The sequence below is a fragment of the Capra hircus genome, chromosome 7 (genome assembly GCF_001704415.2).
Source record: "Capra hircus breed San Clemente chromosome 7, ASM170441v1, whole genome shotgun sequence".
NCBI lineage: Eukaryota > Metazoa > Chordata > Mammalia > Artiodactyla > Bovidae > Capra > Capra hircus.
The window spans coordinates 38,517,528-38,529,877 of record NC_030814.1 but is presented as its reverse complement, the minus strand read 5'-3'; the positions used below and the strand labels follow the sequence as shown (position 1 = coordinate 38,529,877).

The 12,350-nt window shown below is 44.3% G+C and overlaps 1 non-coding gene across 1 annotated transcript; it reads left to right on the top strand.

The window, feature by feature from the left end:
- MIR146A (microRNA 146a) lies at window positions 8,641-8,739 on the top strand. The gene is given in 1 exon segment (NR_129594.1): window positions 8,641-8,739. It is a non-coding gene; the product is annotated as a microRNA 146a (primary transcript).

Sequence of the window (12,350 nt, the reverse complement as noted above, 5' to 3'; positions counted from 1 at the left end):
GGAAATTTGTGTTTCTACAGGTGAGCATGCTAGCCTGGGGAAGGGGGAGAGAGTCAGAAAAATCCCCAGAAATTGGTACCTTAGTAACCGCAAGGGCATGGACCCTGGATATGGCAGAGCCTGTGCACTGAGGGAGAGACGGTCAAGGCCATTGGAAACAGGACTGGGAACTTAGAACCCCCCTCCCCCATCACCTCCCCCTCCCTAATAGGAATCAATTTCCTTTGAAGTGGATAAGCTAGACTACCAGAGAGAGAGGTATTGCTGGCTTCTGCTGAGTGAATCCAGCCATCAGTTTTTGCAGCTTTAGGCCTATTATGCAGCAAGCTCTGTCTAAATCCTGGCCGACTGGGCCCCAGAGCCTTGAGGTGCCTCCCTGACCCCTTTCCCATACATGGGCCACAATCAGTTGTTTGGTGAGTTGTGTTTTATTAAGTCTCTTTTTTGTTCCCAAGAACTTGCTACATGTCTATAAGAGGATTTTGTTTTATACAAAGGGCTAACGAAGTTTAACCCTGGAGGCTAACCCTGCAGTTTCTTCCTGGCAAAGATTTGTTGACCCTGTTTCTTTTTGGCCGTGTCTGCTCCAGCTTTCCTTCTAAGGCTGTGTGTGGAGACCTAAACAAGACAATTATGCAGACTGTTTAAAAAAAAAAAGTGCTATGTAAGGGATTATTTTTTTAGTGGAGAGCATATAAAGCAATTTGGATGCCTCTCCTTTACACCTTTTGGAAACGAACTGGAAGACCAGGATTCATTTAGCTTTGAAAGGATTTTAGGTTTGCAAAGTTATACTAGATTAGTTAGTAGCTCTCCTCAAAGTCTCACATGCTAGACACTCATTCCTATATTCTGACTGTATATAGCCAGAGCAGAGTGCCATGGTGGTAATTTTGGGGGGCAAGATCATATTTATGACAACTTTTGGGTTAGTTTTTATTTTTCCCTCAAAGAATAGGGAAAATGCATGATGGAGAAGGGTATGAATTCTTGGAAAAAGAAATGAAGAGTTCATCTACCATAACACATCAAGATCAGGTCAGGTGTGGGTTTCTTTCCACAGGATAAGTTGCATACATTTACCCAACAGAGTTATACAACAGAATTCTGTCTTGTGTACCTGGAGAATTCAGGTTTTTATTGATTTCATACAACTTCAGTTTTTTCCCCTGGGTTCTGTCCTGGGGAAGTGCTAATAATGGGTAGAACAGGAGTGTTGATAAATGTAAACAGTCAGTGGTTAAAAGGCCTTCGTATTGTTCTTTCATTTCAGTGTGTGCTGACTGCAAATCTCATGAAGTTGATAAACTATCTCACAGTGCAGAGTACGTCCTGGTAAATAGGAGGCAATTACTTTGCTGAGTTGCTCTGTCCTGTTCTCCATTTCGGCTGAGAAATGGTTCTAGCTGTGGAGTTGAAGTTCACTGTGGCCTCCTTCAGCAGCACAGGTGTGAACTCCTGCCTCATTGGTGATAGAGGCTCTGAAGAACCAGAGGTTGAAGGCTCTGGGTGACTCCTATGTCCCCTGTCCGGGCGATGCAGTGAATGTTCAGAGAGCTTGTGAGGAGGTTATCTGAAAGGTGTGGTGGTCTTCAGAACCAGAATGTAACAGAGGCAGAGGGCGTGGGGCAGTTGGGGACAGGAGGGAATCTTTCAGAGGGTAGAGGCAAGGAGTTGTTCGTTATAAGAAAGACATAGAATTTGTTATCACAGAATCATTACCCAAGAAATGTTTTGTGGTTGTCTATCATGTGCAATAGACACCTGTTTTTGAGAATTTCGGTCTCACAAACACGCACTGATGGATACAAGAACCCACGGATCATTGCATGACCAGATGCTGGCTAAACGGGACTATTTCATGCCCTTCCCCTACTTGTGCATCGCATCTGGCCAGAATGTTTTAAAAAATGCAGTCAGGATCACATCATTTCTGTGCTGCTTCTGTTTTTCCCTAATTCCTAAGAAAGGGTGATATAAACTGGATCTTGGCTGCCTGGGCCTCCCTCACCTCTAGGATGACCTTGTCATCCCTGGTCTCGGCACTCTCCCCAGGAGAGGGGTCCCTCTCACTCCCCACTTGTGTGCCTGCTCCCGTCCTGTCTCACAGTGTCAGAACATTCTGTTCCTTCTGCCTGGACTCCCGGCCACAGCCTATTCATCCTTCAGGACTTCTCCTTAAACGTCACTCTTTCCTAACTGCCAGGTACTTGATAGGATCGTCTACTTTTCCATTGGTAGCGTGTCTCACATTTGAGCTCACTTGTTTTGTGAGATTATCAGTAAGACCTCAGTCTCTCCTGTGGTTTGGTCATCTCCAGGAAGACCAGAGCAGCAGCTATGCTCATCTTGTTCCCTGCTGTACCCCTAGCATCGTGCTCCAGATCATGACATAGCAGGTGCTCTGTGAATGAGGGATGGACGAATGGATAGCTGGATGTAGATGGAGAGATTCCACTGTCCTTTCAAAGCACTTTGTCCCTCCTCGTATGTTTTGTATTATATTAAACATCTTGCCTACCCTCACATGCCTAAAGCTGCCAGAGGGCAGGAGTTGGATCATGATTGTCTTTTCATCTCCAGAATCTGGCTAACATAGAAACCAATGAAGGTTTATGGATGAAGAATGTACTTACTGTGCATGAATTGGGGGTAGGTGGCACTTATCTGGGTTTTAAAGCATGCCTGGGGTTGAGGTGAAGGAATAGTGAATTTAAGCATCCAAAATAATGGTAAGAGTTGGGATGCAGAATAAGATTAGGGTTTTTTTTTTTTTTTTTTTTTTTAAAAACAGCTGAAAACCTGAATTAGAAAAATACCACATAGTCACCAGACACCGCTTGACAGGATGTACTCACTTTGCAGATTGGAGGGTTGGGTGGCGAGGTCGCTGGGAATTTCCTGACCTGAACTTAATACCTTGAATAATGTCTGTCTTTTAGCCTGCTGTCCACCTCAGGCGATTTATCTGTTCTACAAATATTTATCAAGCACCTGTTCTCTGCATTCCCAACAGGGGAACTATCACCCCCTCAAAGGCACAAAAATTGGCTTGTGGGAGGTGAACAGTTTCATTCCTTTTGTGTGTAAAGCACAGATATACATATGGTACATGAACAATATATGACATATCTATGGTATTAAAATTTCATAGTGGAGATGATTAGGAAAAATTTCTAAAAAGGCTCTTTTGAGAGATGATCATGAAAAAAAAGGTAGAGAACTGACCTGCTCCTTGTCAGGCATTATTATGGTCAAGGTGCCTATCCTCCGGGAACTTTAATTCTTGTGGGGCAGGCAATAAACAAATAAGTAGCTGTAACTGTCAAATAGGAAGAAATTCTATAAAGAAAAAAAGAGCAGGCATAGAGCTAGAGTCCTTGGGGGTGACTGTGGGTGTGTGTATGTTTTTTTTTTTTTAGGTGAGGGGAGATGTTCTGGTGACTCAGACAAGGTGACACTTGAGGAGACTCTGGAAGAAGGGGGAAGAATGTCCCAGGAAAAGGCCGCAGCATGAAGGAACTGGAAACAGCAAGGAGGCCAGGTGGGAAGGAATGGATGAGTGAGGGAAAGATGGTGAGAGATGAGGCTGGAGATGGGACAGGGACCAGATCACACAGGCCTTATACACTGTGCTTGGGGGGCTGGGTGTTGCTTTGAGAGAATTTGGAAGCTTTATGCAGGGCAGTGGCTGAGCTGGTTTGCCTTTGGAGTGGCTCTTCCCAGCCACTGTTTGGAGGATGGGCAGCAGGGGCAGGAGTAGAATTAGGGGCCCAGCGAGGAGGCTGTTGCCAGGTCCTCAGTGGGAGGTGATGGTGTGGGTGAGAGAGAGGCAAGGCTCCTGTGTGCTCTGAAGATGGAGCTCACAGGCTTTGCAGAGAGATGGAAGGGAGGGTGAGAAAGAAAGAGGAGTCAGGTAAGCCAAGGTCTAGCCCAGGCACTGGGTTCCATTTATGGAGACAAGGTCGATTGTGAGGGGAGCCTTCCTGGGAACCATTCCTAGAGTGAGGTCTTCTTTCTACCAGCTCAAGGTCCTTTCTTGCTGATGCCAGGATTAGCATATAGATTTCGTTGTGTTTTTTTTTTTTGGCTGCTCCACACAGCATGCAGGATCTTAGTTCCCTGACTAGGAATTGGACCTGTGCACCTTGCAGTGGAAACGTGGAGTGCTAACAACAGAACTGTCAGGGAATTCCTATTTTTTTAAAAAAAAATTGAATTAAAAATTTAAAAATTTTATGCATTTTTAAAGGCTGCTTTCCATTTGCAGTTATTACAAAATATTAGCTTATTACCCATGTTGTGCAATATATCCATGAGCCTATCTTAGCATATATTATATGTACTTGGAGAAGGAAATGGCAACCCACTCCAGTGTTCTTTCCTGGAGAATCCCAGGGACAGGGGAGCCTGGTGGGCTGCCGTCTCTGGGGTCGCACAGAGTCGGACATGACTGAAGTGACTTGGCAGCAGCAGCAGCCTTCTACAATTACTTTTTTTTTTTAATCTATATACTATTTTTTAACCTAATCTTTACATTGCTTTAGGGAAGGAACCTTTTCCAAGAGGCAACCAGTGAGGCAGAGTGGTTACAATTGTTGTTGTTCTGTGTGTGTACTAGGGTGAGGGTTTTAACAGCTTAGCCTTTATCCTCTTTCCCTTTCTCTTCCTCTTCCTCCTCAAGTTCTTTTTTTTTTTTTTTTGTAAAGTGGAGAAGGCAACAGTCTCTACTTCCTACCGATTTGCATGTGAAGTGCCTTGTGTGGGTCTGGCAAGCGGTTGGTGCTTTGGTGGTTTTCACGTTGTGTGCCTCCCCGACTCCCATTAGATTCCTGTGTCGCTACCTCTTATATCTCAGAGTCATTTAAGTTGGAGCTTTTGGCAGTAAGGGTATCCCCCTTTCCCCTTCCATGTTCTTGGGTTTCCTTCATAAAAAAGGGAGGAAGTGAGATTTACTGAAGCAGTGAATCAGTGGAGCTTCTCAAATCTGGATATTTGCATTGTACATGACATTGAATTCTAAGTGTGACAGGTTGAGTTGAGGATGGTAGAGAAGGCTTTCCACACTACCCCGGGGGAAGTGAGTGCCAAGTGGATTGTTTACAGTAAGCAGAACTGATGCTGCAGTGTGAGCAATACGTGGTGTTTATATAGTAATCACCAAATTGTGTGGATCCAACCAGAATGAAAAATGCCTGGAGCCTTGGCTTAGGGCCATGGATGAACAGAGCATGAAGCCTGGCATGGAACAGCAGTGGAAGGCATGGGTGTAGCACAGTGATAGATATAAACAGATGTACATTTAAGTAGAGATCAAAATATGTGGCTGCCTCTTTCCCTCTTTGTACTCGTGGCAGACTTGGTTCATCTGTCACAGCGTTCATTCCTGATTCTGATGTAAAGCTCGTATTACTTGAGTATTTACTGCAAGTCAAGCACTGTGTTCCATGCTCGTCATCTTGCTTACTCCCGCATCAACTTAGAGAGGTGGGTCTATTATCCTCCTAGTCAGAGGAGGAAACAGTCCCAGAGTGGTCAGTAATGTGCCCAGGGTCTCCAGGCTGGCCAGTGGCAGAGCTGGGATTAGAACCTGGTCACCAAACACCAGAGCATGCTATCAATTCTTGTCCTTTACAGCCCAGATGCTACCTCAGAATCCTTCTACCCCATAAAAATTCCTCCCCATCTGCTTCATTAAGGTTGTGGGATAGAGGTTCATGCTACATGTGCTCATTCGTTCACTCAGCTGCTCATTCACTAAACAGTGCTTCTGTGTATCTGCTGTGGGCCTGGCACAGTATTTGGTACTGAGGGTTCCTCAGAGAACGAGACACAAGCCTTGCTCGGGGACTGTACTTAGTAGAAGCATCACGTCTTGTCTGGGACGCTCAGTGACTAGGAAGATTCACAATTTGATTCTGGATAGATACTTCCCTATGTTGAACCAGAAGATACCCCAGTTGATGATGGGAATCAGCAACAATCTGAAAAATGCATTATAACACCCCAGCATGCACCCAGACCAGAAATTGGGCCATCTGCCACCTTTTTTTGACTTGACTGATTTAGCGATTTGATCTTGGGCCTCAAGAGTTATAACTCATGTTCAAGCAGTGCTTTCTTATGCGTTCGTTCACTTTGCTCCTTCCAGTGCCTGCTTGGAAGGAGGAGTTCTCTGATGTGCAGAGAGATTATGTGACCTGCTTAGTTCTCACAAGCTGGGACTAGAACCCAGGTCTAACTTCTGCTGCTGCTGCTAAGTCGCTTCAGCCGTGTCTGACTCTTCACGACCCCATGGACTGCAGCCTACCAGGCTCCTCTGTCCATGGGATTCTCCAGGCAAGAGTACTGGAGTGGGTTGCCATTGCCTTCTCCGAGGTCTAACTTCTAGCTCTTTGTTTTTGTTATCTCATTGTGCAGCATCTTAATGTCTCAAGGCTTTCAGTTTCCCCATCTGTAAAACAGGGAAATTAAACCACATGGTCCCTAAAAGTTCCTCCCTTCCTCCCTTTCTTTCCTTTCTCCCAAATCACTGCAGTGCCTACATGAACTATACATTATGCTGGAAGCTGGAAATAATGTTATGGAAAACAGACGCACACGCGTCAGAAAAGTTGAAAGAACCCATAGAGTGGAGAAAATATTTACAAATCATACACATGAGACTTGTATCCAGAACATATAAAGAACTCTTACAACTCAGTAATAAAAAGAAAAACAGCCAAATTAAGAACTTGGTAAAGGATCTGAAAAGACTTTTCTCCAAAGAAGGCGTGCAGATGGCCAGCAAATAAGAGGCTCCACATCATTAGTCATCAGGCAAATGCAAATCAAAACCACAATGAAGTATCGCTTCACACCCAGTAGCATGGCTATAATCAAAAGAAAGATAATGACAAGTCTTGGTGGAGGATGTGGAGAAATTTAAGCCCTCACACACTGTTGGTAGTACTGTAAAATGGTGCAACGACCCTGGAGGACAGTTTGGAATAGAGTTACCGTATGACCCAGCAATTCTATTCCTAGGGATATACCCAAGACAAATGGAAATATAGGTCTACACTTATGCTTTTACACAGGTGTTCACAGAAGTATTATTCATAATAGGCAAAAAGTAGAAATGATCCATTTGGATTGTTTGAAGAAAATGTTTTAAAATTGGTTATGTTGATAGATACATAACTCAATGAATATACTAAAAACCAAGTTGTACACTTTAAATAGGATAGTATGATATGTGAATTGTATCTCAATAAAACTATTATATATACTTTAAAAAAGCCTAGCATGAGCTCTGCCACTGTGGTAAACATAATCTTGTTGGGGAGATAAATATTGCTTAAATAACCATACAAAAAGTTTTGTAGTTAGTCATTTTTGGTAAATACTATGAAGGGAAAGAGCCAAATCTTATGACAGAGACTAGCAGGAGTTATTGGGGGTTAAGGAAGAGGTATTTGGAAAACTGTAACATTCAAGTGTTCCAACAGAGATCTTCAAATGGTAGTGGCTTAAGCCAGGTAGAAGAGGCTTCCCAGGCGGTGCTAGTGGCAGAGAACTTGCCTGCCAGTGCAGGAGATGAAAGAGACACAAGTTCGATCCCTGGGTTGGGAAGATCCCATGGAGGAGGAATGGCAAGCCACTCCCGAATTTGTGCCTGGAAAATCCCATGGGCACAGAGGCCTGGTGGGCTACAGTCCATGGGGTTGCAAAGAGTCAGACATGACTGAAGCGACTTAGCAAGCAAGGTAGATGTTGAATTCTCACTCATACAGTAGCACAGGTGTAAGCAGTCTGGGCCTTATATGGAAGCCCACAGTTTCAGGGATCTCCTGGCATGTTGCTCTTTTTTCCCCAGAGAGGGATGCTGTCCTCATCTGCATGGTCCATGGTGATTCTCCACCCTGTCTATAGTCCAGCACTAAGAGAGGGAGGGGGCCCTGGAAAGCTCTTCATTTCTGCTCATATCCAAGGCTTAATCACATGAGGCTGGGAAAGGAAGTCATATGCCGGATGTCATGTGCCCTTAGGGGCTCTGTTATAACCTTGGAGATCCTATTACTCAGAAGGAGGGGAGAAGAGATGTAGGGTAAACAATGAGCAGTTTCTGCCATAGATGGTCTCTCTGAGGCAGTGACATTGAAGGTAAGAACCTGAGAACGAATTGGTGGAGAAAGGGAAGAGTTTTCCAGGCAGGGGGAGAGCGTGTGGGAGGGCCAGAAGGCAGGAAAGGCCAGCTACCATGCTTAATGACGTGCATGTCTGAGAGGTGGGCTTCCTTGGTACTCAGATGGTAAAGACTGTCTGCAACACAGGAGGCCCGGGTTCAGTCCCTGAGTCGGGAAGATCCCCTGGAGAAGCGAATGGCTACCCACTCCAGTATTCTTGCCTGGAGAATTTCATGGACAGAGGAGCCTGGCAGGCTACAGTCCATGGAGTCTTGGAGTCTGACACAACTGAGTGACTAATACTATCTGTGAAGCACATCCTCCAGGTGGTTAGGACTCACAGGTGCCAGAACTAGACCTGGTCCAGGGAGGCGGCTGCTCTGGGTTCACCTGACTTTGCTCTTCTTGTATCTTACAGGGTTGAGATGGACCCGGACCATGACGAGGGGTCTTTGTGCGAGACTCTGGAAAGCCTATGTGTATCCTCAGCTTTGAGAACTGAATTCCATAGGTTGTGTCAGTGTCAGACCTGTGAAGTTTAGTTCTTTAGCTGGGATATCTCTATCATCCTGGATTCGAGAGATGTTGGAGAGAACAAATCCAAGGTCGGCTGGAGAACTTGGAAGACTGGAGGCACAAGGGCCAAGTCTCAGGCAATGAAGCAATGGTGAGGGAGGGTTCACGGGAGGAGCTCTCATTTAATTGTGAGAAGGCTTGGATTCTAGCTGAGCAGTGTTCCAACTAGCTAAATGGATGCTCTAGGCAAGTCATTCTTGCTGCTGCCGCTTTTACTAGTTTATATTTATTGATTACTTATGACGTTCCAGGTACTGTACCAAGTGCTTTCCATGCTGTTAGAGGAGACTCCTGGGAAAAATCGCTTTAGTGAAGCTTGAGATGCCTGGCACTGCCATGCAATGATTTTTTCCCCTCTGCATGGCATCAGATGGAATTAACAGAATGTGACAAGTATTGTTTAGCATGAACTGCTGCGCTAATTGATCCCTTTTTAGAATGAGACACATGGATACATCCCTCTTGTGGTCCCCCTCTCCCTTTATTTGAATCTCTATTTCCTTGCCTTCTATAAATACATTAGGGCTACATTGTGTTTTTGTATTACAAACTAGGCAAAAGGAGGATGTGATTAGACCTTACTATGGTGCCCAGCTTCTTCTGGGGCAAAGGAATATGAGGGTTTTGAAGGCTCCCTCCCTTTGCCAGCTTTATGCTATGGGTGAAGCCATGTGTTGTCCTCCTATGTCCTAGGCCAGCTAGGTCTGCTCTGAAAGTCACGTTTGCTGCGATGATGGTGATTTCCTCCTTTAGGCAGAGGGCTGTGTTCTGTGTAAGTAACATCTGGGCTTTGTTAGGCTTTAGATTTGATGGGGAACCGGGCATTCCCATCCTTTGGAAACTCATCTTTAAGGGTCTTGGTGTCCTAAATTGTGCATCTCTTAATGTCTGCAGAATGCAGGTGTGGTCTGGCCCAGTGAGGGAAGGCAGGCCCAAAGTGGGAGACCCCTTTCAGTGACACTGATGCTTACTGAGTGCCTGCTACATGCTGGGCACTGGGCTCAGTGCGTTTTGTGCATGATCTCAATGAATCTCACATCGAGGGTTATCTGGAAACAGGACAAATTAACCAAAAGATGTCAAATAAAAAAGTGTAGTGATGTTATGTGATGCAAAGGAATGCTTGGTTCTTGTGAAGGCCCCCCTGCATGGGTGTTAGGACATGGGTGTGCTCTCTGAGCTATATCGATGGTATCAAGGCCCCGCCCCCAGTCTGCCCACTTCCGCCTTTTGCTTACTAGACCTTTAGCCAGTGACTCATTTTAGAACCAGAACATTGGTGAAACTCAAATGAGATCAGAGATCAGTGTCTTTAGTCCTAGATGCTAGAGAAAATCCAGAATTTACTCCAGAAACTTTAGATGCTCCAAGTTTCTGACCATCTGTGTTGCGAACAGGGACTTAGACCACAGATTCTGATTTACTGCGAAAGGCTAATCCTTAATGCAGGTGAACTCTTCCTAAAGCAGACCTGGTAAATGAAATATGGAATTCACACACACGTACACATACACACTTTAAACAATGATGAAGTAGATTTATGAATAGTAGGCAAAAATTTACTATATGAAGAATGTTTCTTTTCATAAGAGGACTTTTTTAAAATTCAGAGGTGATTCCATTATGTAATACATTTCCCAAGGATTTTTGAGATTGTATTTGCTGTATCAAAACTTATTTTCTGTAAGTGGAAAAAGCAGGTTACAAAACAGCATGGATTATATGATTCAATTTATGTAAAATTATAAATGCATAAAGGAATATGTGCATTGAAAATATACATCAATTTATCAACAAGGATTACCTCTGGAGTGGTGGGAATTAAGATGGGTTTTCCTTTCTTTGTATTTTCCTCTAGTGTTTGATTCTTACACTGAACATGTTTAATTAAAACAATAAAGTTACTGAAGAAGATTTCACACACAGTTGTGATCAATCTAGACAAATGCTTGTGCTATGCATTTAGTAGAAGTTACATGGAGGAAGCTTCCTGATGTGTTCAGTGAAGGAGGTGAGTGTAGAAAAACGTATAGTGTGATTTTTTTTTTCAAGAGGGAAGTGTACATGTGTATGGGTGTGTGTGTCTGTGTGGAATCCAGTGGGTCGTGGGTGGTGAGGTAGCAGGCGATTTTTCTCTCTTCTTGACTTATACTTTCCTGCCCAAATAAGAAGAAAAAGCATTCTCAATGTATATATGTTACTTTCTAAGAATCCATCCATTGTGTAAACCAGTAGTTTTCAAGTGAGTTTCCTGGACATGTGACATCAGTATCACCTGAGAACTTGTTCAAAGTGTAAATTCAGGGTCCACCTTTAACACTTTAAGCAGTGTTTTTTGACTTTTTCAGACTCTTTATTTCCCCTGTACCCTTCCTTGCATTTTTTTTTCCTCTCCTTCTCATCCTCTCCCTTCCTGCTGTGATCAATGGGATCTCAGAGGTAGATTCATCATCCTTGTGGCTCTGTTCTTGGGAGAGGACATGTCAGATGCTGTTGGGGAGGTGCTTTGGGAGTAATAATGCTAATGGAAGTATTGATTTGCGATCCTCAGATAAAAGGGAAAGGCCATGATTTATCAGCTTGCATTGATGGGACACAGTGGGTAGCTGGACACACACTCAGTAGTTGCTATCTATGCATATGACGAGGCTACTGAGACTTGGTGATTTAGGGACACAGTAGTTTCTTGAGTCCTCCCAGCTGTCAAACCTCTGTTAGTTAAGGTGAAGATTCCTATATTAGGGTTCTGCAGAGAAACAAGAACCAATAGGATTATATATACATTGAGATTTATTATAGGGAATTGGCTCACATGATTATGGATCCCACTTGTGGGGTTAGTCAGCAGGCTGGAGACAAAAGGAGCGCTAATGGTGAAGTTTCAGTCTGAGTTTCAAGACCTGAGAATCAGAGGGACCAGGTGGTGTTCCAGTCCAAAGGCCAACAAGCTTAAGGCTCAGAAAGAGCTGATGGTTCATTTTTAGTTCAAAAGCAGGGGCAAAATAGTCCCAGCTCAGCAACAGGAGGTATTCCATCTTAATCCCAGGAGTTCAGCCTTTTAGTCTAGGTATGCCATCAGCTGATTGGTTAAGACTCACCCACACCAGGGAGGGCAATCTGCTTTACTCAGTCTACCAATTCCATTTTTTCTTTTTAAAATTTTAATGGCAAGCCATTCCAGTATGTTTGCCTGGGAGACCCCATGATCAGAGGAGCCAGGTGGGCTAAAGTCCATGGAGTCACAGAGTTGGACATGATAGGAACTGAGCACATAGTTACCTTACAGTGTGACGTCAGTGTCTGCATGGGTGCATGCTAAGTCACTTTAGTTGTGTCTGACTCTTGGCAGCCCTATGGACTGTAGCGCACCAGGCTCCTCTGTCCAAGGGATTCCCCAGGCAAGAATGCTGGAGTGGGTTGCCATGCTCTCCTCCAGGGGATCTTTCCCACTCAGGGATTGAACCCATATCTCTTATGTCTCCTGCAGTGGCAGATGGGTTCTTTACCACTAGCACCACCTGGGAAGCCCTGGTGTTTGTTTCTACCACACAGCAAAGTGTATCAGTTATACATATACATGTATCTACTCTTCTTATTTCCTTCCCA